Source organism: Acomys russatus, chromosome 3 (genome assembly GCF_903995435.1).
Source record: "Acomys russatus chromosome 3, mAcoRus1.1, whole genome shotgun sequence".
Classification (NCBI taxonomy): domain Eukaryota; kingdom Metazoa; phylum Chordata; class Mammalia; order Rodentia; family Muridae; genus Acomys; species Acomys russatus.
The window spans coordinates 63,223,966-63,250,659 of record NC_067139.1 but is presented as its reverse complement, the minus strand read 5'-3'; the positions used below and the strand labels follow the sequence as shown (position 1 = coordinate 63,250,659).

Here is a 26,694-nt window from a genome sequence, read left to right as displayed (position 1 = left end):
CATAGCAGAGCATCATTACTAGTGTCAGGGGTTGGCACTTTCCCACAGGGCGGGTCTCAGGGTAGGCCAGGCATTGGTTGGGCATTTCTTCAGTATCTGCTCTATCTTTATCCCTGCACATCTTATAGGTAAGGTAAATGTTGGGTCTCAGGCTTGTGGGTAGTTTGGTATTCCCCTCCCTCCATTAGAAGTCCTGTTTGTCTGAGAGATGGCTTCTTCAGTCTTCCATGACTCCCAATAGGAGTCTTAGCTAGAATCACTCTATATCCTCCCGGGAGCCTACCCTGTTGTAGGAAGGTCTCCAGCTTGTCTTAGAGATGCCTTTGCCCTTGGTTTCTCTTCCTTCTCCATGCCCTCTGGTTCTCCCCACATTTGATTCCCATGCTCATTTCCCTGCCTACTCCCTCTCCTTCCCTGTTCCCTCTCTTTATCCACTTCCACTGTCTATTGTTTTCCCTTCTGAGTGAGAATTAAGTGTTCTCCCTAGGGCCCTCCTTGTTGCTTAGCTGCTTTGGGTCTGTGAATTGTGGTGTAGTTATCCTGTACTATATGGTTATTATCCACTCAGGAGTTAGTACACACCACATACGTCTTTTTAGGTCTGGGTTACCTCACTCAGGATGATCTTTTCTAGTTCCATCCATTTGCCTGCAAATTTTATGATTTCCTTGTTTTTAATACCTGAGAAATATTCCATTGTGTAAATGTACCACATTTTCTTTATCCATTCTTCAGTTGAGGGACATCTTGGTTGTTTCCAGATTCTGGCTATTATAAAGAAAGTTGCTGTGAACATAGTTGAGCAAATGTCCTTGTTGTATGGTGGAGCATCTTTTGGGTATATGTTCAGGAGTGGTATAGCTATGTCTTGAGGTAGCTCTATTCCCAATTTTCTGATTAAGCGCCAGATTGATTTCCAAAGTGTTTGTACAAGTTTGCACTCCCACCAGCAATGGAGGAGTGTTCCCTTTGCTCTGTATCTTCGCCAACATGTGCTATGACTTGAGTTTTTAATTGTAGCCATTCTGACTGGCGTAACAAGGAATCTGAGAGTTGTTTTGATTTGCATTTCCCTGATAACTTAGGACATTGAGCATTTCTCTAAGCACTTCTTGGCTAGTTGAGATTTCTCTGCTGAGAATTCTCTGTTTAGCTCTGTGACCCATTTCTAATCAGATTATTTAGTTTGTTGGTGTTTAATTTCTTGAGTTCTTTATATGTTTTGGATATTAGCCCTCTGCCGGATATAGGATTGGTAAGGATCTTTTCCCAATCTGTAGGCTGCCATTTTGTTCTTTTGTCAGTGCCCTTTGCCTTACAGAAGTTTTCAGTTTTGTGAGGTCCCATTTATTAATTGTTGATCTTAAAGCCTGAGCGTTGGTGTTTCAAGGCTCTTTTCCACTTTATCTTCTACTAGATTTAGTGTATCTGGTTTTATGTTGAGGTCTTTGATCCACTTGGACTTGAGCTTTGTGCAGGGTGATAAATATGGATCTATTTGCATTTTCCTACATATGGACATCCAGTTAGACTAGCACCATTTTCTTTTGGAAGATGCTTTCTTTTTTCCCCATTGCATTGTTTTGACTTTTTTGTCAAAAATCAAGTGTCCCTAGGTGTGTGGATTTATTTCTGAATCTTCGATTTGATTCATTGGCCATTCAGTCAAGCCAGTACCATGTAGTTTTTATTACAATTGTTGTGTAGTACAGCTTGAAATCAGGGATAGAGATACCTCCAGAAGTTCTTTCATTGTACAGGGTTGTTTTAGCTAATCTGGGTTTTTGGTTTTTCCATATGAAGTTTAGAATTGTTCTTTTAAGGCCTGTAAAGAATTGTATGGGTATTTTGATAGGAATTGCATTGAATCTGTAGATTGCTTTTGGGAAGATGGCCATTTTTACTATGTTAATACTACTGGGTGTAGCATGGGAGATCTTTCTATCTTCTGATATCTTCTTTTTTTTTAAATTCAGAGACTTGAAATTCTTGTCATACAGGTCTTTCACTTGCTTGGTTAAGAGTTACACCAAGATACTTTCTATTATTTGTGGCAATTGTGAAGGGTGTTGTTTCCCTAATTTCTTTCTCAGCCATTTTGTTGTTTGTATACAGCAGAGCTACTGATTTTTTTTTAAAGTTAATTTTGTATCCAGCCACTTTGCTGAAGGTGTTATCAGCTGTAGGAGTTCTCTGCTAGAATTTTGGTGATCATTTATGTACACTATCATATCATCTGTTGAATGATTATTTAATATTTAATATTGAGTTATTTCAGTGATATCAGCGGTTACTCCTTAGCCAGCTTATACCCAAATAATCACACAGAGAGATCACAAAGAGAGGATCTATTTAATTAGCTTATAGTACAATGCTCCATGCTAGGATAGTTTCTTCCCATTCAGATTTCCCACATTATACTTGCTTTTAAATCATCTCCTACGCCTGGTTCATTTCTCTTGATGTTTCCCAGTCTCTCCTCGTGGCTCTATCTTCTCCTTCCTTGTCTTTCTCCTCCCCTCACTGGATCAGGATGTCCACTGTATTCTGTTATTGTTCAGCATTGGCCAGTTACTTTTTACTGACATAACAGAGAACAAATGGTGACATGTTTACACAAACTTGAAACTGGAGATACTTAGAATAAACATCACAATGCAATGTCCTGATTGAAACCAGAGTGGGATGGAGAAATAAATATTTGAATGAACAAGGGTAAATTGTACACAGTCCACAAGAACATTATGCCAACAGTCTGTGAATAGCAATACTTTGACTTCCTTTCCAATTTGTATCCCCTTGATCTTCTTTAGTTGTCTTATTGCTCTAGCCAGGGCTTCAAGTACTGTATTGAAGAGATGTAGTGGACAGCCTTGTCTTGTTCCTGATTTTAGTGGAATTGCTTTAAGTTTCTTTCCATTTATTTTGATGTTGGCTATTATCTTGCTGTATATTGCCCTTATTATGTTTAGATGTATGCCTTGAATCCCTGATCTCTCCAAGACTTAACATGAAGGGATGTTGGATTTTTGTCAAAGGCTTTTTTGGCATCTAATGAGATCATTATGTAGTTGTTGTTGTTTTTTTCGTTTGTTTATATGGTGGATTATGTTGATAGATTTTTGTATATTGAACCACCCCTGAATGTCTGGAGTGAAGCCTTTTGGATCATGGTGGATGATGATATTTTTGATGTGTTCTTGAATTCGGTTTGTTAGTATTTTGAATATTTTTGCATCAATATTCATAAAGGAAATTCTTTGTTGGGTCTTTGTGTGGTTTAGGGATCAGGGTGACTGTGGCCTCATAGAATGAATTTGGCAATGTTTCTTCTGTTTCTGTTTTGTGGAGTATTGGTTTTAGTTCTTCTTTGAAAGTCTGATAGACTTCTGTACTGAAACCATCTGGCCCTGAGCTTTTTTTTTTCTTTTTTTTTTTAATTGGGAGACTTTTGATGACTGTTTCCTTAGGGATTATAGGGCTAAATTGTTTACTTCATCTTGATTTAACTTTGGTAAGTGGAATCTATCAAAATTGTACATTTCATTTAGATTTTCCAATTTTGTGGAGTACAGGTTTTTAAAGTAAGACCTAATGATTCTTTGGACTTTCCCTGATTTTGTTAATTTGGATACTGAGTCTCTGCCTTTTAGTTAGATTCCCTAAGGGTTTGTCTGTCTTGTTGATTCTCTCAAAGAACCAGCTCTTGGTTTTGTAAATTCTGTATATTGTTCTCTTTGTTTCTAATTTGTGGCTTTCAGCCCTGAGTTTGGTGATTTCCAAGGCTACTCCTCTTGGGTATGTCTACTTTTCCCCTTGGGCTTTGAGGCGTGTTATTAAATTCCTAGTATGGGATCTTTACAGTTTCCTTATAAAGGCACTTTCCTCTTGGCACTGCTTTGTTGTGTCCCATCAGTTAGGGTGTCTTGTGGCTTCTTTTCATTGAATTTTAGGAAGTCTTTAATTTCTTTATTTCTTCCCTGACCCCGTGGTACCAGAGAGGGAATTGTTCAATTTCCATCTGTGTGTAGGCTTTTTGGTATTTCTGTTCCTGTTGAAGTCCAGCTTTAATCCATGGTGAGCTGATAAAATACAAGAGACTATTTCAATTTTCTTGAATCGGTTGAGGCTTGTTTTGTGACCGACTATATGGTCAATTTTGGAGAAGGTTCCTTGTGGTGCTGAGAAGAAGGTGTATTTTTTTGTGTTTGGGGAACAGGTTCTGTAGATGGCTGTTAAGTCCATCTGTTAAGTCCATCATTTCTCTGTTTAGTTTCTGTCTGGATGACATGTCCATTGGTCAGAGTGGGGTGTTGAAGTCTCTCACTATTTTTGTTTTGGTTTGTTTTTTCAGGACAGTGTTTCTCTGTGTAGCTTTGGCTGTCCTCGACTCACTCTATAGACCAGGTTGTCCTTGAACTCACAGAGATTGCCTGCCACTGCCTCCTAGAGTGCTGGGATTACAGTCGGAAGTCTCCTACTATTTATGTGTGGGGATCAGTGTGTTTTAAGCTTTAGTGATTTTTATTTTTCTACAAATGTAGGTAGCCTTGTGTTTGGGGCATAGATGTTCAGAATTGAGGTGTCCTCTTGGTGAATTTTTCCTTTGATGAGAATGTAGTGTCATTCTCAATCTCTTTTGATTATTTTTGGCTGAAAGTGTGTTTTATTAGATATTTCGGTGGCTTTTCCAGCTTGTTTCTTGGGTCCATTTGCTTGGAAAACCTTTTCCCACCCCTTTACTTTGAGATAATGCCTTTTTTTTTTTTGTTGCTGTTACTGAGGTGTGTTTCTTGTGTGCAGCAGGATGTTGGGTCCTGTTTACGTATCCATTCTGTTAGATTGTCTCTTTTTGTTGGGGACTTGAGACCATTGCTGTTAATAGATATTAATGACCAATCATTGTTAGTTCTTTTTATTTCAATGGTGGTGATGCATTTGTGTGCTTGCCTTTGGTTTTGATACACTGAAGTTATTTATTTATATCCTGTGTTTTCTTGGTTATAATTAGACTCCTTTGGTTGGAGTTTTCCTTTTGGTGTTTTCTAAAGGGCTGGATTTGTGCTTAGGTGTTGTTTAAATTTGGTTTTGTCATGGAATATCTTGTATCTTGAAAGTTTTGCTGGGCATAGTAATTTGGGTTGACAATTTGTGGTTTCTTAGGGTCTGCAAGACATCTGCCCAGGCCTTTCTGGCTTTTAGAGTCTCTGTTGAGAAGTCAGGTGTGATTCTGGTAGGTCTGCCTTTATATGTTACTTAGCTTTTTTCCCTTGCAGCTCTTTTTTTTTTTTTTTTTTAAAGATTTATTTATTTATTTTATGATATGTGTGCTCTGTTTTCATGCACACCATAAGAGAGACTCAGATTCCATTATAGATAGTTGTGAGCCACTATGTGCTTGCTGGGAATTGAACTCAAGACCTCTGGAAGAGTAGCCAATGCTGTTAACCACTGAGCCATCTCTTCAGCCCTTCCTTGAGGCTTTTACTATTATTTCTTTTTAAAATTTTTTTTATTTTTTGAGACAGGGTCTCTCTGTGTTAGCCTTGGCTGTCCTGGAACTCACTCTGTAGACCAGGCTGGCCTCAAACTCACAGCGATCCGCCTGCCTCTGTCTCCCGAGTGCTGGGATTAAAGGCATGCGCCACCACCGCTTGGGTTAATATTATTTCTTTGTTCCATACATTTACTGTTTTGATTACTATGTAGCAGGGACAGTTTCTTTTCTGCTCTAATCTATTTGGCTTTATGTACACTTCTTCTATGTTTAAAGTCATCTCTTTAGATTGGATAAATTTTCTTCTATGGTTTTGTTGAAAATAATTTCTGGTCTTCTGAGTGGGTATCTTCTATTTCTTCTATTCCTATTATTATTAGTTTTTATCTTTTCATTGTGTCCTGGACTTCTTGGATGTTTTGTGTCAGGAAGTTTTTAGATTTAACATTTTCTTTGACAGATATATTGGTTTCTTCAATTGTATCTCCTATGCCTGAGCTTATGTCCTCTATCTCTTAAATTCCGTTGGTGATGCTTACTCTGTAGTTCTTGTTCCCTTTCCTAAGTTTTCCCTTTCCAGGATTTCCTTGGTTTGTGTTTTCTTTATTGTTTCTATTTCCATTTTCAGGTCTTGAACATTTTATTTACTTCTTTTGCCTGTTAGATTGTACTTTTCTGTATTTCTTTAAATGATTCGTTCGTTTCTCCTTTAAAGGCCTCTGTCATTTTCATAAGCATAGATTTAAGGTAATTTTCTTGTGTTTCAGCTGTGTTAGAATATTCAATGCTTGCTGTAGTAGGCTAGGTGGGTTCTGATAGTGCCACATTGCCCTGGCTTTTGTTGATTGTTTTCAAGCTGGCATTTAGCCATCTGGTTGTCCCTGGTGTTTGCTGGTTGTTCCTGGTGTCTGCTGGACCTCTTGGGGTGTGCCGAAGGAGCTCTGGGCCAGCGGCTGGATGTGGACTGGAGGCTGTATAATATGCTGCAGCTCTCCTCTGCTGGAGGTGTCCCGGTGGGGCCTACAGACAGGGCTTTGCGTGAAGGTGTCTGACATGTATAATCCTGAGGCCTAGCAGATCTTCTCAGGAAAGTTAGTAGAGCTGTGGACTGGAGGTTGGAACTGTGAATACCTGGTAGCCAGGATCTCTCCTCTTCTTGTTGGGACAACACAGACACTGGGGTTTTCACAGTTAGCACAGGAGTTAAGAGAACTTGCCGCTATTACAGAGGCCTGGAATTCACATGTAGGTGGCTGCTAACAACTCTGTAGCTCAGCTTCAGGGGATCTGATTCCCCCTTCTGGCCACTGCAGGCCCCTGAGTGCATGGCATGTACATAGACATGTAAACATAAATAGAAATTAAATCTTTGAAAAAGTAACAAAAGCCGGGTGTGGTGACGCATGCCTTTAATCCCAGCACTCGGGAGGCAGGTGGATTGCTGTGAGTTTGAGGCCAGCCTGGTCTACAAAGTGAGTCCAGGATAGCCAAGGCTACACAGAGAAACCCTGTCTTGAAAAACCAAAAAATAAAAAATAACAAAAGTAAAATTGTATTGCTGGCTTGCATTCATTAAAAATCATTCAGTGAATTTTGATTTAGGATTAGGATAGAATTTCCAATGATTCTGAAGTGGCCCTAGATACATTCCTGCCATTTTGTACCATGTGTGTATATGAAGTGGTTTTCTCAACATGAAAGTTATAGAATCATCATATTGATCGACTCTGAAAAATGTTGAAAATGCTCTCTTCATTTAAATTCTTAAGGAAAGGTAAGCATGCACACCCATCTCATTAATGTGCATATTTGCTTTCATCTTACACCAGTGAACGGTTTTAAAATAATTTTATGATTTGTCATCAGTAAATGATTTGTATATCTACCTATTTTGGATACCATATACCCAGGGTCATATAAAACTTTCTTGAGCATAAAAGGATTGTAAGTGCAGTGGTGCACACCCTTAATACCAGCATTCAGGGAGGCAGAGGCAGGGGGATCTCTGAATTTGAGGTCAGCCTGGTGTACAAAGTTTAGTCCAGGACAGTGAGGGCTACACAGAGAAATCAAACAAAATGACAGTTTTGAAACTGTCCAATTTGAAACTTGGCCCCTACCTGTCAGGTCTGGGGCAAGTGAACTACTCTGGGTTTCCATGTCCTCATTTTGAAAATGGAGATAATGGGGCTAGAGAGATGGCTCAGAGGTTAAGAGCACTGACTGTTCTTCCAAAGGTCATGAGTTCAATTTCCAGCAACCACATGGTGGCTCACAACCATCTGTTAACATGATCTGGTGCAGAATGCTGTATACATAATAAATAAATCTTAAAAAAAAAAAAAAAAAAGGAAAGAAAATTGAGATAATGTCCTTAGTTAACATGCAGTGTTGCTTTATCCATTAAATGAGATAACAGACGAAAAAGACTTACTGGTAACTGATAAATACTAGGTTTTACAATAATGTTCATCATATTGTTGCTCACTTTTAACAAGGAGGGCACTGCAAAGAGTAGGCAACGTATGCAAATTTCTTGGAAAATAGAATGAAGGGATGACCTCTGTACTGCTCTAAGTGCTCATAAGCTTGCAATATGTAGTACATGCTAATCCAGTAATTTCAATAAGAACCTACACTTTAAAAAACATTTGGGTGCCAGCAAGATGGCTGAGTATTATAGTCACCTTGCTGTCAAACCAGGTGACTTGAGTTCAATCCCTGGGACTTAAGTGGTTTAGAACAAGAGAACAGACTTACTATGTACACCAGGCTGGCCTTGAACTCACAGATACGCCTGCCTGTGCCTCCCAAGTACTGGGATTAAAAGCGTGTGGCACTACCACTCAGCTGTAGTGCTTTTATTCTTAAATCAACCAAAAGGTCATTCTAGTGGACACTGTTATTAATTCCTGAGTGGTGTTTCTGTCATTGTCTTGGCAGTATTCAGAGAATGCTACTAGTTCATTGTAGTTAGAAAGTGTTTGTGTTTGCATGCTATTATTTTAAGAGCTGTTCTTAATCTAACTCCTTTGATCCTTACCTTTCAGATTATGCCATTATCGTTCTTATTGTACAGATCAATTAGAGTGGTTAAGCAAGTAACTTGGTGAAAGGGTTGCAGTAGGTTAATAACAGAGGCAGGATTCTGACTGTAGAGCCATGCCCTTGTGTCCATCTCTACTCTCTGCTTCCCAAAAGAAAGGCAGACGCACCTCAGACGGTCTGGTACCTTGGCTGTTTGGTGGTTCTGGGCTGTAACTGTGAGGCCTTTCAGGCTCTGTTTGAAGGATAATTGGAGAGATCGGTGATGTCTGTTGTGGGCATGGGCCTCTGTTCTGTTTATAGAAGTGTGCACGTACCCACAGAAGCCAGAAGAGGGTGTCACATCCCCAGGCAGCTGTGACCAGGGGATGTGAGTACTAGAAATAGAACTCTGGTCCTCTGAGCTGTCTTTCTAGCCCTGCTGGTGTGTTTTTTGTCTGCCAGATACACATTGATGGTTGTTCTCCATTACTTAGAATCTGAACCCTGGGTAGAGCTAGAGCCTATCAGAGGGCTCCCTTGTCTTCTTGGTGTTCATTTGAGCCCACGTCACTCTCTCCTTATGCTTTGATGACTCATTTTATTTAATGTTGCTTGCTGGTAGGAAGCTGTCTAAAAATTAAAAAAAAAAAAAAATCTACCATAGAATTAACAATTGATATATTTTTAAATTTTCTCATTGTCTCATTTTCTGGTTGATAATAGTTATTTTATGGAATTTAAGCATAGCAATCTTTACAAATTTAGCCTCAGAGAATATGGTGTATTTTTTGTAAGGTCAATAGTTCCCTGGCAGGCAGTTGGATTATGTGCATCATTTTGGCATAGTTACTTCTAATTATCTGTCTGAAATTCTCCCAGACCTGTTGTTGCTTCTTTATGAAATCTCCTTGATTGCTCCAGTTGCTGCTCATCCTGTATACAGGCCCCTCCCTTAGGCATGTGACTCACTATTTGAAAGCTAGGATGGTAATGTAATTAACTACCTGCCTCTCATTACAGAGATGAGAGTTTAAATGTAGGCTTCCTATCTAACACTTTCTTTCCCAGGTGCTTACTTCTCTGCTGACATGTAGCAACCCTCCACCCCTGCCTCACCTCGGAAGAAGAGTCTCTAGACTCTGGTTTTTTTCCTCTTGTTGGCCTTGATTAGTTTGCATATTCTTGTATAAGAGATGGATTTTATAGGAATACAGTTAGCAGAAAACAACTTTCTTTTTTTTTTTTTTTTTAAGAATGTCATTAGTTTTTTTTTTTTTTTTAATTGATGTATATAGGCCTCAAAGGGTTTGGGCTTTAAATGAAAGTAATTAAAAATTTTTTTTAGTAAATATTAAATCAAATATATTGGAGATTAGTTGGATTAAAGCTTGTTATAAGCACTATATCCTTAATGTGATAGCTTTATTTTTCATGAAGTATAAGTCTTTTAGTAAACTGTCTATGTAGAGTGATTCATTGTACCTTTATCATTGCTTTGGCAATCTTTTGTTTGTTTGTTTAAGACGGGGTTTCTTTGTGTAGCCTTGATTGTCCTGGAACTCAACAGGCTGGCCTTGAACTCACAGAGATCCACCTGCCTCTGCCTCCTGAATGTTGGCATTAAAGGTGTGTACCACCACACATCTTTAAAATAATTCTGAGCTATGTATCATTTAAAAAGTCTATTATGAGAAGGAAGTTTTAAAGAATTCTTCTGTTCCCTAGGGCATTTAGAAATAAGTGTCCTTGACTTGGTGGCACACATCTGTAACCCTGGCACTTTAGACTGTGAGGCAGGGGATAATGACTTCAAGTTTAGCCTGGACAAATTGACTTAAAAGTTCTGGGTCAACATGAGGCTCTGTTTGGGGGGGGACGACACCCAAAGGAGAGAACAGGGGGGAGGGTTTATTGGATTAGTATAGTTATATCTGATTTCTCAATATCAAGTAAAATCTGTGTAAGTTATATGTAGAAAGAATGAATTGCCCTTCCATGTCCTTGCCTCTAGATTGCTTATTTCACATAGTTTTGTGATTTTTTTTTTTTTTTTCCTTGCAAAGGTGAATAGAAGGTCTCTTCATTCCAGATAGGAAACATGCTGCAAATCAAAGAAACACTTCCACCCAAGTCTAGTTTAGTGAGCCATTGAGTTTCCTGGGGTTACTCAGGAGCATGCCCAAGGCTCATCAGAAGAGCTGCTACCATCACTAGAATGTTCTGCCAACAATTTCTTACTACTTGTTATGAAACTCTTGGGAGAGGGGCCTCATAAGTCCTGTAAATTTTGTACATTTCCCCAGTCTTAAGAGTTTTCCTTCTCTCCATAGGATCAATATTCTAATTAGAAAACATGGCTATAAAACAGAAACATAGGCATAGCCTTTGGTCTTCTAAGAGCAATATAACTTTTCACTCAATTTATAAGTAACAGTTTGGGGTTAAAGACACGGCTCTGTGGCTAAGAGCACTGGTTACTCTTTCAGATAACCCTGGTTTGGATTCCCAACGCCTAAATGACTGTTCATAATCACTCATAGCTCCAGATGCGGTGGGTCCAGTGCCCTCTTCTGGCCTCTGAAGGTATAGAAGCACCAACATGCAGGCACAACTCAGACACACACATTTTTTTTTATCTTAAAAAAACAATGGCAGTGTCTACAATTTGAAATTTGGTGGTTAAAGAAAGCTCTTTGGGACTTACGTGTATATCGGTTTGGTTGTAATAACTTCTGTCATAATCACATTGTTACTAAACCTCTGTATACAATTATCTTAGAGCTAATAAGCACATATTTTCCCAGGTTTTTTTTGTTAGTTTTTTTTTTTTAAGAGTTACAGTTACAATTTTGAGGTTCATTTTGGTCATAGTGTCACAGTTCATTTCTGCTATGCGGTGGTTTCATTTTATGAATATGATATTGCCTATTTTAATGTTGGCACATTTTGCTATTAAATACTGCTGTGAACATAATGGTATTTGCTTGCAGATTATAGAGCTAGAATTTGGTGTTATTGAGTGTATACACTGTTAACTTTACTGAGGAATTGTAGAGTTTTGTTTTGAACAGTTCTACATTGAACTGAATGGAATAGAATTCGAGAGATGAGTTCTGGTCCGTGTGCTTATGAATTTTAACAGTTTGTAGTGCTGACAGGCATTTGAACTGTCTTCGAGTTTTAGCTTCACCTATCTGTTTTTTCCCCCCCTTCTTTAAAATTATTTATTTATTTATTTATTTATTATGTATACAGTGTTCTTTCAGTCTGCATATATACCTGCAGGCCAGAAGAGAGCAGCAGGTCTCATTATAGATGGTTGTAAGCCACCATGTGGTTGCTGGGAATTGAACTCATGACCTTTGGAAGAGCAATCAGTGCTCTTAACCTCTGAGCCATCTCTCCAGCCTTATCTGTTTTTTTCTTAGTCTGACTTGTTTTTGATGTCTTCCTTCCCTTCTTGAAGTGGTAGTGATGGTGGTGGTGATTTCTAATATTACCACAACTATCATACTCTGCCAGCTTACAATTACTTTATAGTAGTAGAAAAATCTGTTCTGTTCCTATATCTTAAATCTCACACTATCATAAACAGTTTTTATTGTTTATAGAACCCAAATAACTAATACATTAAAGTAGTTTTCTAGCCACTATGAATGGTGTAAAAGAAAAGCGAAGACGTTGTTAACAAAGGGGAAAGAAAATTAAGGTATAAGCTGAAACAAATACAGAAGTAAGGAAGTAGCGACAACATTCTTGGGCCTTTAGAACTAGAGCAGACTCCTCTCTGGTGATTTCATTTTATTGAGAGCAGAACTCTGTTGGTTTTTCAGTATTGGTATTTCTTAAAATTTAATTATAATATTAATTACACGTTTCTTTTTATGATCAGAACGTGTAGCAATGGATGTTCGGGACTAGTAAATGCTTAGAATTACTTTCTAGTGATTCTTGATAGTAGACATTTTACTATTTTGTGTAGATCTATTCAAGGGGTTTGTTTGGTACTTTTACATATTAGTTAACAATAAATACTATTGATAGTTTGTTAAATTCTTTGAAAAAAGGATAGTGTGTATTTCTCTACTGATTCTGCTTAATTGGAAAGGAAAGGATGATTATCAAATATTATGTTAACTTACATAGAAAAATTAAGGTTTTAGACTTTGTAATTGTCAATATTGAGAAGGATAAATTGAAACAGAGAGGCGATTATATGGGACTGGCTCTGCTGCAGTTGCTACCCTAGAGCAGCTGGCATTCATCAGGAGTAGCTAGAGGAGGGGCCAGGCAGAAGGGCAAGGAGCTATGCTTACCTAAGATTGAAAATTTAAGGGTTGGCGCAGGAGTTGGTGTTGCTTTCTTCAGGCTTGTGCTACAAGAGCTCCTTATTCCGCTGGAAAGCTGAAGGCACTGCAGCACTGAAGTTCCCTTGAAAGTTTTCTTTGTAATTACAAAAAAAAAAAAAAAAAAAAAAAACCCAAAAAACAAAAACCTGGGATAAAAGTGGTATACACCTTTTATCTCAGTATTTGGGAGTCAAAGTATCTGTGAGTTCGAGGCCATCCTGGTCTACACAATAAGTTCCAAGAAAGTCAGAGACCTTGTCTTAAGGGGGAAAAAGGGGACATATCTTCACATATGCATAAAACAAAGACTATTTCAAAGAATTGCTATGTAGCTTATGCTGGTCTTAAGTTTTTTAATCTGTCTTGTGAAGTGCTGGTACTATAGACATGTGCTACCTTGCCTGGCAAAATAGTGTATATTAGATAGTAGTGATTTTGCTATTCAAAATCTAGTGGAAATCAGAGGTGAAAACATTTTAGGAAGTTTTAAAATTATAATTTAGAAATAATTATAAATTTCTAGGAAATAGCAAACTTTGTAAGGAAGTCCCATATTGCCATTTATCTTTGCTCCAATTCTTACTGCCCACATCACAATATCAAAACTGAAGTTGATTTGTACTTTCTGTAAAAGTAGTTCTTTTTGCTGGGCAATGTGGCACACATGCTTTAATCTCAGCACTCAGGAGACAGAGACTCAGGTCTCTGAGTTACAGGCCAGCCTGGGCTACAGAGCAAGTTCCAGGACAGCCAGAACTACACAGAGAAACCCTGTCTTGAACAAAACAAAACATCTTTTCCATTTCAATATATGTACATATGTATAGGGCTGAGGAGATGGCTCAGTGGGTAAGAGTGAGTAGAGGGCTTGCATAGGCATGAAGCCTTCAGCATGGATCTCTAGCACATTGGGTAGAGCAGCATGCCTTTGTAACCCCAGTGCTGCTTGGTGGAGATGAGAGTCCTTGGGGATTGTTGGCCAACAAGCCAGTTGGTGATCAATGAAACCTTTAGTGAGTTCAGTGAGAGACCTTAGCTCAAAAAGTAAGTTAGTGAGCAATAGAGGAAGTTACACAAAGTTAATGTCTGGCCCCTACACATAAATACACAGTACACACCCCCCACCCAACACAAACAGTATGTTCATCTAATCATTGGCATCAAGTCACAAACACCATCATAAAGATGTCACAAGCAGTCACCAATCTGTTTCCCATTTCTATAATTCCATTATTTAAAAATATTTGAAAGATGAAGTTATATATAACTGTATAATAGGCTTTCTTACACTCAGCTTAAATCACTTGAAATCTTCCACTCAAGTTATGTCAATCAACCATTCATCCCTTCTAGTGGCTAATTTCATGCTTTTGACAGACCTTAGTTTATCAGAGCACAATAATTTTTCTAAATTTTCTGTATTAAAGCTGCTCTGAGCATTTAAGTTTCAAGATTTTGTTGTTTTCCTTTCTTTTTAAAACATGGTGGGTCTCTTGGTTGGTTACATAGTACTGAATTCCTAATCCCTTTGGCTTAATTTCCCCCTCCCCTCCCCCCTTCTCTCCCTTCCCCTCCCCTCCCCTCTTCTCCTCTATTGAGGATTAAACCTTAAATATAGTAACTATTCTACTAAGGCCCAAAGTTTTATGTAATTAGTTATAAGGGTCATTTCTTTTGATTAGATACCATTAAGCTTCTTTCTTTCTTTCTTTTTTTTTTTTTTTTTAGTGTTTTAGGAATTGAATCAGTTACTGTCTCTGAACCTGCCTACGACTTAAAATATGGTAAAGGAAGACCTTTTCTGTGTCTTGGTTTTGTTTTGTTTTTGAAGATTTACTTTTCAGCTGGGCTTGGTGACACACATCTTTGATTTTAGCACTCAAGAGGCAGAGGCAGGCGGGATGTCTGAATTTGAGGCCAATCTGGTCTACATAGCGAGTTTCAGGACAGCCAGAGCTGCGTAGTGAGACCTTGTCACAAAAATAAAAATAAGCTTTTATTTTCATGTGTTGTGTGAGGGTGTGGCACCTGTATGCACCATTATGGATACAGTTGTTGTTGATCCTAAGGGTCTAAATGTTATTTAGTAGTTCTTGTATTAAAGTTTATTTTACATGGTACATAGTACAGCATAAGTTGATCTAAACAGAAACTTAAAATTACTTTGGAGCTTTTCTGTCTTAACATTTCATCTTACACTTATTTGATGTTTGTCTTTCATTGTTAAATTTCAATTCATTTTTGCATGTTTGTGTGCATGCACATGTGCCATGGTACAGTGTGGAAGCAGAGGAAAACTTGCCAGAGTCTAATCTCTCCTTCCATTATGTGGGTCCTGGGGATTGAACTCCGGTTTCTAGGCTCAGCAGCAGACGCCTTTACTTGCTGAGCCATCTTACCCACCCCACCCTTGTTAAACACAAGGTTAAACTTGTTAAACACACCTTTATAGTGCTAACAGGTTTGGCCTAGTGAGTTAGTGATTTGGACCATTTTACCTATGTAAATCCTGTCCCTGTGCTTGTAAGTGTTTATAGACTTGTGCTTCCAGGACTGTAGCGCTGTGTTATAGAGGTTCTTGTTCTGTATTTTTTTTATAGTATGTTAAAAATGATGTGTAGACCTGTACTGTAAAGCACATCTTTTTATTTCATTGTCTTTTGTTTACTCTGAGTTACAAAATTAAAATAATACTTGCTTTTTCTCATTAGGCCTTTAGTTTGCTTTTAAGATTTATTTATTTTCGATGAGTGTTTTGCATGCATGTATGTATCACTGTGCACCACATAAATTCTTAGTACCTGAAGAGGTCAGAAGAAGGGGTCAAATGACCTGGAACTAGAGCCACCATGTGGGTGGTAGGGACTGAATCCAGGTCCTCCAGAAGAGCAGTTAGTGCTCTAACTGTGAGCCATCTCTCCAGCCCCCAAGATTAACTTTTTAAGAACTCTTTCTGGAGTTTATTTTACTGTTTTTCACGTATGGGAGTACATCAGAAGACTAGATAATCTGAACTTTGGAGTTATGGTGTATTTGAATATTGGGAGTGAGTAATATGGGTCTCTTAAACAAATGAACAAACAAAGCACAAAAAACTTTAGACTTAGCCTAAAAAACAAACCTTTTTTAGCTGTGAAAACAATGTTATATTAATTAGGTTGTAATAAACAAGTTTGCATCATGTGATCCATTGCAAATATCTGGTAGAGTTAGAATAAGGCTCAGTGTTTAAATAAAGATACATCAGTGGGCTATTTTTACTTTTATGCAAATTAACACTGATTATCTCACTTCTGTTCAGAGTGTTTTCATAGTCTTCCCCACCTGCCATCAAATGACTTTGGAGTAAAATCTTTATGCCATTTTTAAAGTAGAAACATTGTGTGTGTGTGTGTGTGTGTGTGTGTGTTATGTATCATCTAGGGAAAATTCCTCTAAGATTATAAAGATTTTGGATTAGAATAATAAAAACATCAATCCTTCAAATCTCTTACCCTCTTTCATTTTTCTTAGTGATAGTCTAAGAGTCGGTCTGAAAACTACTGGTGCCAGGTTAGGTTGTTGATGAGGGCATTGAGAAGACCCTGAAAGGCTCCTAAGTGCAGACAGTGTTACTAATTGCTGTCAGGGTCATGCTCATTTCTTGGACAATGAAAGACTTAGCTGTGGCAGCCTGTCTGCTGAGTAGAGTCTTTAAGGAAGACCACTGTCTGATAAGCTGGACTCCTGAGTTGCCTCAGTTGATGTGAATTTAGTTATTATTGCCAAAATTATTAAACTCAGCAAACTGCCATACTAAGCAATCTGAAGACAAGGGATTTGATCTTGTAATTTGACATAGGTTATGCTCATATTGCTTTGAAAATTTCCTTCTGAAATATGAAGTTAGCACTTTCCTATTGGAAATTTTAGTTAAAAAAAAAATTCAGTAGAATTGTTTTTAAAATTTTAGGCTAAGGCCGGGCGTGGTGGCGCACGCCTTTAATCCCAGCACTCGGGAGGCAGAGGCAGGTGGATCACTGTGAGTTCGAGGCCAGCCTGGTCTACAAAGTGAGTCCAGGATGGCCAAGGCTACACAGAGAAACCCTGTCTCAAAAAACCAAAAAAAAAAAAAAAAAAAAAAAAAAATTTTTTTTAGGCTAAGCAGGAGGATCATGAGTTCCAGGCCAACCCCGGAGTTCATAGTAAGGCCTGTCTCAGCAAACAAGAAAACAAGGTCTAAGTAAATGTGCATTTTTAAAAAATAAATTAAAAATTGTTCATGTTTGCTACCTTTCTTTTTTATCAATGTCCCTTGAAGCAATAGAGTCCTTAAGGACAGTGTTTAGTATGGCTGAAATAATGTAATCAAGACCAATAATGTAATCAAGTGCAATACCCTTATAAATCCCTTATAAAAAAGGAGTTGGAATGAAATCACAGCTGGTCATTAAGACTTTTGTGCCCTGTAATGGTAGTACACACCTGTGATCCCAGCACTGCGAAGCCGAGGCACAAGATCTCTGTGAGTTCAAGGCCAGCTTGGTCTACACAGTGAGTTCCAAGCCAACCAGAGCTACATAGTGAGATCTGGCCTCAAAAAACACAGATTTTGTGTTACGAGAGTCAGGAAGATAGATTAACGGGTAGAGGGGTTTGCTGCCAAGCCTGGTAGCCTGAGTTCAATTTCCAGGAACCATATGGTAGAATGCAGATTGTCTTCCAACCTCCACCCTCACCTTGAACAGTGGAACATGCGCCCTGCCAGGGTGTGTCTCTGTGTGTGTATCCTCTCCATATTAAACAAATAAAAAATTTAAGGCAGTTTTACAAGAGAAGGAAAAGTGAGATTGTAAGAAAATTGTACATTTACGTATTACTGTCAGCACTTCTTGTTTTTGCTTGTTTGTTTTTAATTGGTACTGTTCATTAAAACCTTAAGCTTAGTGTGGACATTCGTAATATTTCCCATGGACTATATGTTCTCCTTTGCCAGTAACCGTTCACTGACTTTACTTTGAAAATGAATAATTTTACCTATGAAATACTTTTAGTGCTGCTTTTACACATTTTGTTCTGATAATAAAAGCTTTTTCTTAATTTTTTAAAAGCAGATTTATGAAAATATGCATCGCTTTGATACTGTCTTGGAATTCATGAGATGGAAGCATAGGTCAAAGCTGTTTGGAGAAAATTGGAACTACAGTTTTATCTAGCCACATCTCTGAGGTAAGGAAAAGACTTAAAATCAAGTCAGAGAAAATGCTTTCTCAGTCACTGAAAGTAGTCTCTCTGTGTCTTCCTTTGAGCTTCTTTAGTTTTCTTGTGGTACCACAACTTTGTGTTAACAGCTCAGTTTCTTGAGTCATCTTCCTTATGAGTTAATAGTTTTAATGTATTTTCATGTTATAAATCATTGTCACCCCTTCAAGAATTGCCTCAAGATCCAGTTGCATTTGTGTTAGTCAGCTTTTTTTATTTAATGATTTATTTATTATTACATATACAGTGTTCTGCCTGCATATATGCCTACACACCAGAAGAGGGCATTAGATCACATTATAGATGGTTGTAAGCCACCATGTGGTTGCTGGGAATTGAACTCAGGACCTCTGGAAGTGCAGTCAGTGCTCTTAACCTCTGAGCCATCTCTTCAGCCTTAGTCAGCTTTTCTTAATATCATGATAAAGGTGTGCGTCACCATTCCCAGGCACAAGATCTTATTGGTATCTGAGGTACTTAACTTAAAAAGAGGAAACATTTCTTTTGGCTTAGAGTTCTGGATTCTAGTTTAAGATTAAGTGACCCTGTTGTTAGTTCACAGGCAATCCCCCTGGCCTGCCTTTAGGGTCTTAGGAATATCATAATATCATCACCTGCTAGCATCATCAGGTGCACCAGATATGTTGGGGATAAAAGGACCCACCACTCCAGCTCTCTCGGTCTCTCTCCCTCTCCCTTTCAGTCTCTCTCAATCTCTGTTCTCCCTCTGTCCCCATGCTTTCTCTCTCTTTGTTCTCCTCTGCCTTTCTCTGCCCTAGTGGCTCTGTGTCTGTCTGTCTGTCGGTTTGCCTGTCTATATGTTCAGTCATCTGCCTCTGCTTCTCCTCCTGGAGGTCCTAACTCCTCTCCCATCTCCCTCCCCCAAATAAACTTTCTTACACCAGATACGTTGCTTTGACCTCTGGCAATGCAGCACATCGTGGTAGGATTCTAATGGCAGAGCAGATTGCTAACAGGCGTCTAAGCACCCTGGATCAGAGAGAAAGAGATTGGGTTCCCTTGTCATCTTTAGAAGCATGTCTTCATTGACCTGATGGCTTCCTAGAAGATTCCACAATCCCACAGTTGTGCCACCATGTGGCTAAGGCCTTGCTCATGTACCTTCAGGGGATACTCATCTATGAAACGATGGTTTCATGGCAGCTAGTCTTTTGATGTTTTCAGTGATACTTCAACTCATAACTTTAGCCTTCATTTTTTAATGAGTGTGTACTACCTTATAGTTGCAACTGTTAGTAAGATAATTTGTAATCTAGGTGACTCAGAAACAACTTACTTTCTTTCTTTCTTTCTTTCTTTTTCTTTCTTTCTTTCTTTCTTTCTTTTCTTTGTTCTTTTCGTTTCTTTTCTTCTTTCTTTCTTTCTTTTCTCTGTGTAGCCTTGACTGATCCACCTGCCTCTGTCTCTGCCTCTGCCTGAGATTAAAGACATGCCTCACTACCCTTCCTTCTTAATCCTGATCTCAGCAGGAATGTTTTTGATTGTCACAGAAAAACTTGCAGTGACCATAAAACTTTATTGGAATTGCCTTTTTTTTTTTTTAAAAGACAGAGTTTCTGTGTATAGCCCTAATTGCCCTGGAACTCACTCTGTAGACCTGAGTGGCCTCAAATTCGCTGAGATCTGTCTCTGCCTCCTAAATGCTGAAATTAAAGATGTGTGCCATCACCACCATGTGTAAAATGTGTAGCCCAGGCTGACCTCGAACTTCTGCCTCTGCCTCTGTCTCTGCCTCCTTCAGCAAATTTTACTGGTATGGGCCACCACTACCAGGAATTTACCAGCTCTTAACTGCAAAGTTCCTAAGTAATTGAGGCTTTAGTCAAAACTGATTGAGCATTCAGTATTCCTGAGGATCTGGCTTGTCTTCTGGTCCCAAAGTAGCTGCCTGCAACTTCAGAGACTGTTGCTTCCTATTCATATTCAAATTGAAAGACTTTTTTTTTTCCTTAGACAAGGCTGTCACACATAAGTCTCATAGGTCTTGAAGCAAGTTATTTTCTTCAGATTTGGATGAGATTGTTTTTTCACTGTTATAAAAATAATGATGACTAGAATAATTGACCAGCTTTACTGGGTCAAGATTGCTAGGAAAAAGGTTAGAAATTGGGAAAAGAAAATGGATGAGTTGCTTGTTAGGGGAAAGACGATATTCTTATGCTAATCTAGGCTCTGGATAAGGAGCTGAGCTGCCATGCAAACAATGGCTGTGGAGCCGGAAAGTCTGCAGCCAGAATAGTCCTTCTCAGAAAGCTTGTCAGACTAGGCGCCTGGAGCTGCCTATGGGAGGGACCCCTGGAAAGGGGGCTTTTCCTTGCTGATTTATGGAACTGGCTGCTGGCCAACTTGCTGGAAATTCCCACACCTTTCTAGTATTATGTAAAAATAAAGGGTATGGGGGGAGCTTGACAGGAAAAGGAAAGAATGATTTCAGACTTGTTTTTCCAGCTAACTTCAGACTTTCCCTGTTTTATTTGGGGTTTTATTTTCTATTTGTTCTTTAGTTATGATTGAACTGTTAGTTCAACCTTCTTGTTTGTGAAGTTATATATATATTTAAACTTAAGATGTTCTTGGGGCTGGAGAGTTGTCTCAGCGGTTAGGAGCACATGTTAATCTTTCTGAAGACTTTGGTTCAATGTTCAGTACCCATATAGTTCATGATAGTCTGCAATTCCAGTCCCAGGGCACTAGACACATGGTGACATGCATACACCCAGGCAGAACAGTCATATACATAAACAAATCTTCCTTTAGCTGGGCTGTGGTGGTGCATGACCGTAATCCTAGCACTCAGGATGCAGAGGCAGGAGGATCTGTGTGAGTTTGAGGCCAGCCTGGTCTTCAAAGTGAATCCAGTACAGCCAGTGCCATACAGGGGAACCCCATTTAAAAAAAGCCAAACCAAAAGAAAACAAAAAAAGCTAAATAAATCTTTTTTTTAGAAAAATACTTTATATTTTCTTGTTTTACTTCATGTTATTTTCCTGAAGAAACGGTATTAGCATGGGTATATACAGTTGTTAGATGCTAACTTGATGAGCTTTAAATTTTTCTTATATAGCCATTTAAATTGTGTGTGTGTGTGTGTGTGTGTGTGTGTGTGTGTGTGTGTGTACCACTGGTTTCTCTGTCCCTTCTTTTAGTTTTAATAATTTATCTTTATTTTATGTCCATTGGTGTTCTGCCTGAGTGTACGCATGTCTGTGTGAGGGTGTCAGATCACTTGGAACTGGAATTAGAGACAGTTGTGAGCTGTCATGAAGGTGCTAAGAATTGAACCCAGGTCTTTTGAAAGAACATTTGTTTTCTTTTGTTTTTGAGACAGGGTTTCTCTGTGTAGCTTTAACTGTCCTGGATTAGACCAAACTAGCCTCAAACTCAAAGCTATCTGCTGTGTCTGCCTCCTGAGTGCTGGGATTAAAGGTATGCACCACCACACCCAGCTGTCACATTTTTTTGAGGCAGGATCTTTCACTGAAGCTGGAAGAGCTCCTAACTATGGTGTCCAGCATTTTCCTATGAGACTGCTATCTCTGTCTTCCGAGCACTAGGTTTTAATAGATGCATATAGCTATGCACACTTTTTATGTGCCTACTGAGAGTCAAACTCTGGTCCTCATACTTACTTGGAAAGACGGGACCATCTCCTTAGGCTCTGTCTTTATGTGAATGACATTTGCAAACGTGGATAGTGTTAGTTCATGGTAAGGATTCTAATAAAGACCAGTGAGATGACACAGCTGATAAAAGCCCTTGCTTCTCAAACCTGACAACCCAAGTGCCATCCCTAGGCTAGGACAGTAGTGTTTTCCCAAAAGTTGTCATATTACCACATGATAATAAACAAAAACTTAAAAAAAATGATTCTGATGAAATTTCTAGGAATTCAAAAAGCATATATTTTATTTTCAAATGTTAGGAAGAAAATCAGTATGGTTATAAAAATCATGTTAAACTGGGTATGGTGGTGCAAGTCTTTAATCCCAGCACTGTGAAGGCAAAAGCTGGAGAGGATCTTTATGAGTTCAGCACCAGCCAAGCTTACAAAGTGAGTTCCAGGACAGCCAAGGCTGTTACACAGATAAACCCTGTCTCAAAAACAAACAAACAAACAGATAATTTTGTTGCTGTATTATGACTGTAGAAACAGTTAATGTGAGACAAAGGGAAGGCCACAACATTTTTATTGCTACTAATGATTATAGCACTAACACCTATTTATTGAATATGTAATACTGAGGTACAAGGTACTAACTCACCTAGGTTAGTAACACTTTTGTTTTGTGATTAAGGAAATTAACATTGTCAAAGTCATGGGTCAAGTAAACTAGAAATGACATTTAAAAACAAGCAGATTGCTATTATATTCACTGTTAAAATTACTCTCTGGCATATAGTATGAAAACTACCTTTCCTAGATAAATAATATCATTTTTCAATTAATTAACTTATTCTTTTTACATCCTGATTGAAGAAGTCCCCCCTCTTCTCCTCACAGCCCACCCTCACACCCCCCGTGGGTACCAGCCTGCCCTGGCACATCAAGTCACAGCTTATTCTTTCTTACTGAGGCCAGACAAAGCAGCCCATCTAGGGAAAGGGCCAAAGGCAGGCAACAGAGACAGAAACTAATATCATCTTTATGGAATTGAATCCATAGCCTTATATAAAGGGGGAAATGGATAACTACAATAATACAGAATTAGACAGAGTCTTTTCTCTATCTCTCCAAAGTGAGTCTTGTGGAAATAATTTTAAAATAGAGCATGCTTTGGCTACTTCTTTTAAGAAACATCCATAATACAGTCTTCTAGGCATTTTGTTATGGATGTGACTTGTATTGTTCTTACCTAATTACTTTTTCAGACTTTTTTGCTGATGGTGGTTATGGTGATTAGGCTTTTATATTTCAGACTGTCTCTCACAATATTAGTTTGTCTATTAATCCCCAACATTATTCCAGAACTTAGTTGCTCATAACAGTTGGCATTTATCATCACATGCATTATCAATAATTCACCAAAGGCAACAGGACATGGTGGCACATACCTCTAATCCCCACACTTGGGAGGCTGAGACAGGAGAATCATCACAAACTTAAGGCTTGTCTAGATTTCAGACCAAGACTTTGTCTCAAAAATTGATCAGTCAAATGAAAAGAATCCACCAGGGGCAGGATTTTTCTAGCATAAGGTTTTTATAAAATTGTGACAAAGATGTCCAAATCACACAGTTCTAAAAGCTTACTCAGGTGGTTGCTGGCAACCCTGTTTCTTGCTCCATAAGCCTAGAGGAACTGCTTGAATACATTTAGGACATGGCTGCTGCCCTCAGTCACAGGACATCAAGGCAGAAGCTGAAATACTTTTTATGACCTAGTTGCAAAAGTCACTTCTGTTTACATCTTATTTATTAGAAATGAGTCACTAAGTCTTGTCTATATTCAAGGGATGAGAATTAGACTTCACTCTTTGAAGGATGTATCAAAGCACTGTGGACATATGTCAGGGCTTAACAGTGATCTTGTCCCTTATGGGGAGGGAGGAAGCTTAGATAATGCTGATCTCTACCTTTGCATTGGCCTTTAGTGTTGAAATGGTAGGCATGCATCACTGTGCCTGGCCATTAGTGTGATTTCTAACTGAACAGTGCTCTGGGACTCTTTCATCCAAGAGCCTTAGCTTTTAATATCTCTATGCTGTTGACATAATGGAAGATTTGTATCTTCAGTCCCAGATGTTTCCTTTAAGCTTGAGAACCAGATGCCCAGCAGACATTCCTTTTGGGTAATCTCAGCTGTCTAAATCTGAAACCTTAAGCCCTTTTTCTTCACTTCGTCCAAAAATCTGCTTATTCACATTTCAGTAATTGCTCAGACAGGCAGCGTGGGAGTCATCTTTGACTCATCATGCTCCTTGACCCCTGCATTACCAAGTACTGAAAAACAAGAGTCTTGGTTTTTAATTGTATTCACTCACTGTCCTGCTGCCACCTTGATCTTAGCCACTGTTGTCACTCTTAAATTTTCACAACAGTCTTCTCACCTCTGCTTTGCTTCTGCTCTTGCCTTCTCTAGGTGATTATGTGAAAACCGGATAACTGACACCCATCTCTCTTGCGTTTAAAACCTTCTTTCAAAGGGTCCTTGTCCTTGTCTTTCACCTTCCTCAGTATTACACTTCTGTTCTCCGTAGTTCAGCAGCATTGTTCCCTGCTTTTCTGCTCCTCAGAAATCTTTGCACAGACTATTGGCTCAAGCGGTTATCTTCACATAGCAGCTTAAGTATAACTCCTCAGCATTGCTTACATGGGCTTTTCCATCTACAACAGATCTGGACCTTCCAGGGTTTCACATTTTTCCTACCTTGCACTTAGTGCAAATATGCTTACATTTTGTTTTTTTATTGTCTTGTTCTGTGTCAGAAGTATTTCTGTCTTTTATTTCCTTCCCCTGAGATGCAGGGCCTCCCACAAACAGCTCTACCATTGTGCTGTGACCCCTGTGTCAGAGTGTTTTAATTGTCTCATTTAGTGACTATGAACTTTGTGAATGATGGATCTGTTTTTCTCTCATGACTATATTTTTGGTGTTTGATATGTTGACTGATGCATAAAATAAGCTCTTTATGAATTATTAGTGAATATTATCCAAAGACAGGAACACTGTTTACCCAGGGCTTGTGCACTGGAGGGATCTAATGAACCATTCCATTAGTGTTGTCTCCCTTTCTGCTATCTGTTCATCTTATATTCTGTGACCCTTGGTTATTTCATTTCTGTAAGTTAGCCTCTGTGGTTATGGTAATGTGTTTCTATTAATACCTGGTGAGATTATAATTCATAGTTTAGGATTGTTCTGAGTACAGATAATGTATTGAGTTTATAGTTGTGACAGATGTTTTCGTTTTTCTGAGGCAGGGTTTCTCTATAACCATGGCTGTCCTGGAACTCACTCTGTAGAGCAGGCTGGCCTCGAACTCACAAAGATTCTCCTGCCTCTGCCTCCTGAGTACTGATATTAAAGGCATGTGCCACCATGCCTAGCTAAGTTATACCTTATTTATGAGGTAGTTGTGGTGACTTTGCTGGAGAGATGTCTCAGAGGTGAAGAGCTCTGACTGCTCTTCTAGAGGTCCTGAGTTCAATTCCCAGCAACCACATGATGGCTCACAACCATCTATAATGTGATCTAATGCCCTCTTCTGGCCTGCAGGTGTATATGCAGGCAGAGCACTGTATACATAACAAATAAATAAATCTTAAAAAAAAAAAATAAATCAACTTCAACAAAGCTTTTATAATGGTGTTGGCACAAAGAGGTGATTGTGTTATCCTATTTAGTTCTCAGGCTAGCTGTGAGCTAGTGAGTACCCCTTGGTTATATAAAGATAAGAAAAACTTATTCAGAGACTAGGTTACAGGATTGAAAAGAACTGTGATTTGGAAAGTACATCAAAGGTCTCATGTACTGTAGGATAGATGCCCTGGTACATTTACATTAACTGATGAAAGAAATAAGAAAGTCCTAGGGGAGCTCCTTCAGGCAGAGATTGCTAGAACAGTGAGCTAGATAACAGTGATATGCACCTGGAGACTGAGACCAGGGACAGAGGGTGGCTGACCTGGCCTATAATGTGAAACTGTGTCTCAAAAATAAATAAGTGACAGACATTGGTGGTGCACTCCATTAATCCCAGCGCTCGGGAGGCAGAGGCAGGTGGAGCTCTCTGAGTTCAAGGCCAGCCTGGTCTACAGAGTGAGTTCCAGGACAGCCAAGGCTATTACATAGAGAAACCCTATCTCAAAAAACAAAAAGCAAAACAAACAAACAAACAAAAAATGATCTGAAAAATAAATAAATGAATCTGGAATACTTGTATTTCTAGCATTTAGCTTTGGTGTATAATACATACTCTGATTAGGTAAGTGAAAGAATCAACAACTGAGATTAAGCAAGGCAGGCAAAAATGAGGCCACTGTCTGGCCTAATTATGGGAGAGGTGGTGCTGTCGTCTACTGTGATAGTAGATGGAAGAATGGGAAGGGAAAGGCAGTCAGTGATGTGCACCTTCTTGCAGATCAGTGCTGGGCAAATGGAAATAAAGAATGGTTAGGGCTGGGGTGGACAGAAAGTTTCCTTGAATTTGGAGCCTGGAGCAAGCACTCTGAGCATTGCAGCTGGATAATGTTAAGAGCACGCTCTTTATACGCATTCAGCGTCGTCACATTGCAGGCGTTTTCATCTAGGGACTCTAGACTTCACATTATCGCAGCAGTGTGTATTGTGAAGCAGTCTGCTTTTATAGCAGAGAGGTTTTTGTTTTTTGTTTGTTTAAAATACTAAAATGTGAAGCACCAGTGGTGGCAGATCTGGTGACTTCATTGCTAGCCCTGGGTATACAAGATCCTTTCCAAGAAACAAACAAGTTGGAAAGGGATTGTGTGTATAGAGATTTTTAAACCAGGAAGACATGGTTGTGATCCCATGTCTATTATCCTAGTATTTGAGGGGCTAAGACAAGAAAACCACTGAGGTGCGAAATTGTAGACTAGTCT

At 38.8% G+C, this 26,694-nt stretch overlaps 1 long non-coding RNA gene across 2 annotated transcripts in view; it reads left to right on the top strand.

Moving 5' to 3' along the window:
* Positions 1-26,694, top strand: part of LOC127185568 (uncharacterized) — a 59,720-nt gene that overhangs the window by 31,038 nt on the left and 1,988 nt on the right. The window contains exon 2 of one of the 2 annotated variants that reach the window (XR_007830186.1): positions 17,964-18,081. This is a non-coding gene — a long non-coding RNA (uncharacterized LOC127185568). The remainder of the gene's footprint in view (positions 1-17,963; positions 18,082-26,694) is intronic. The other variant, XR_007830187.1, reaches the window with a different exon arrangement.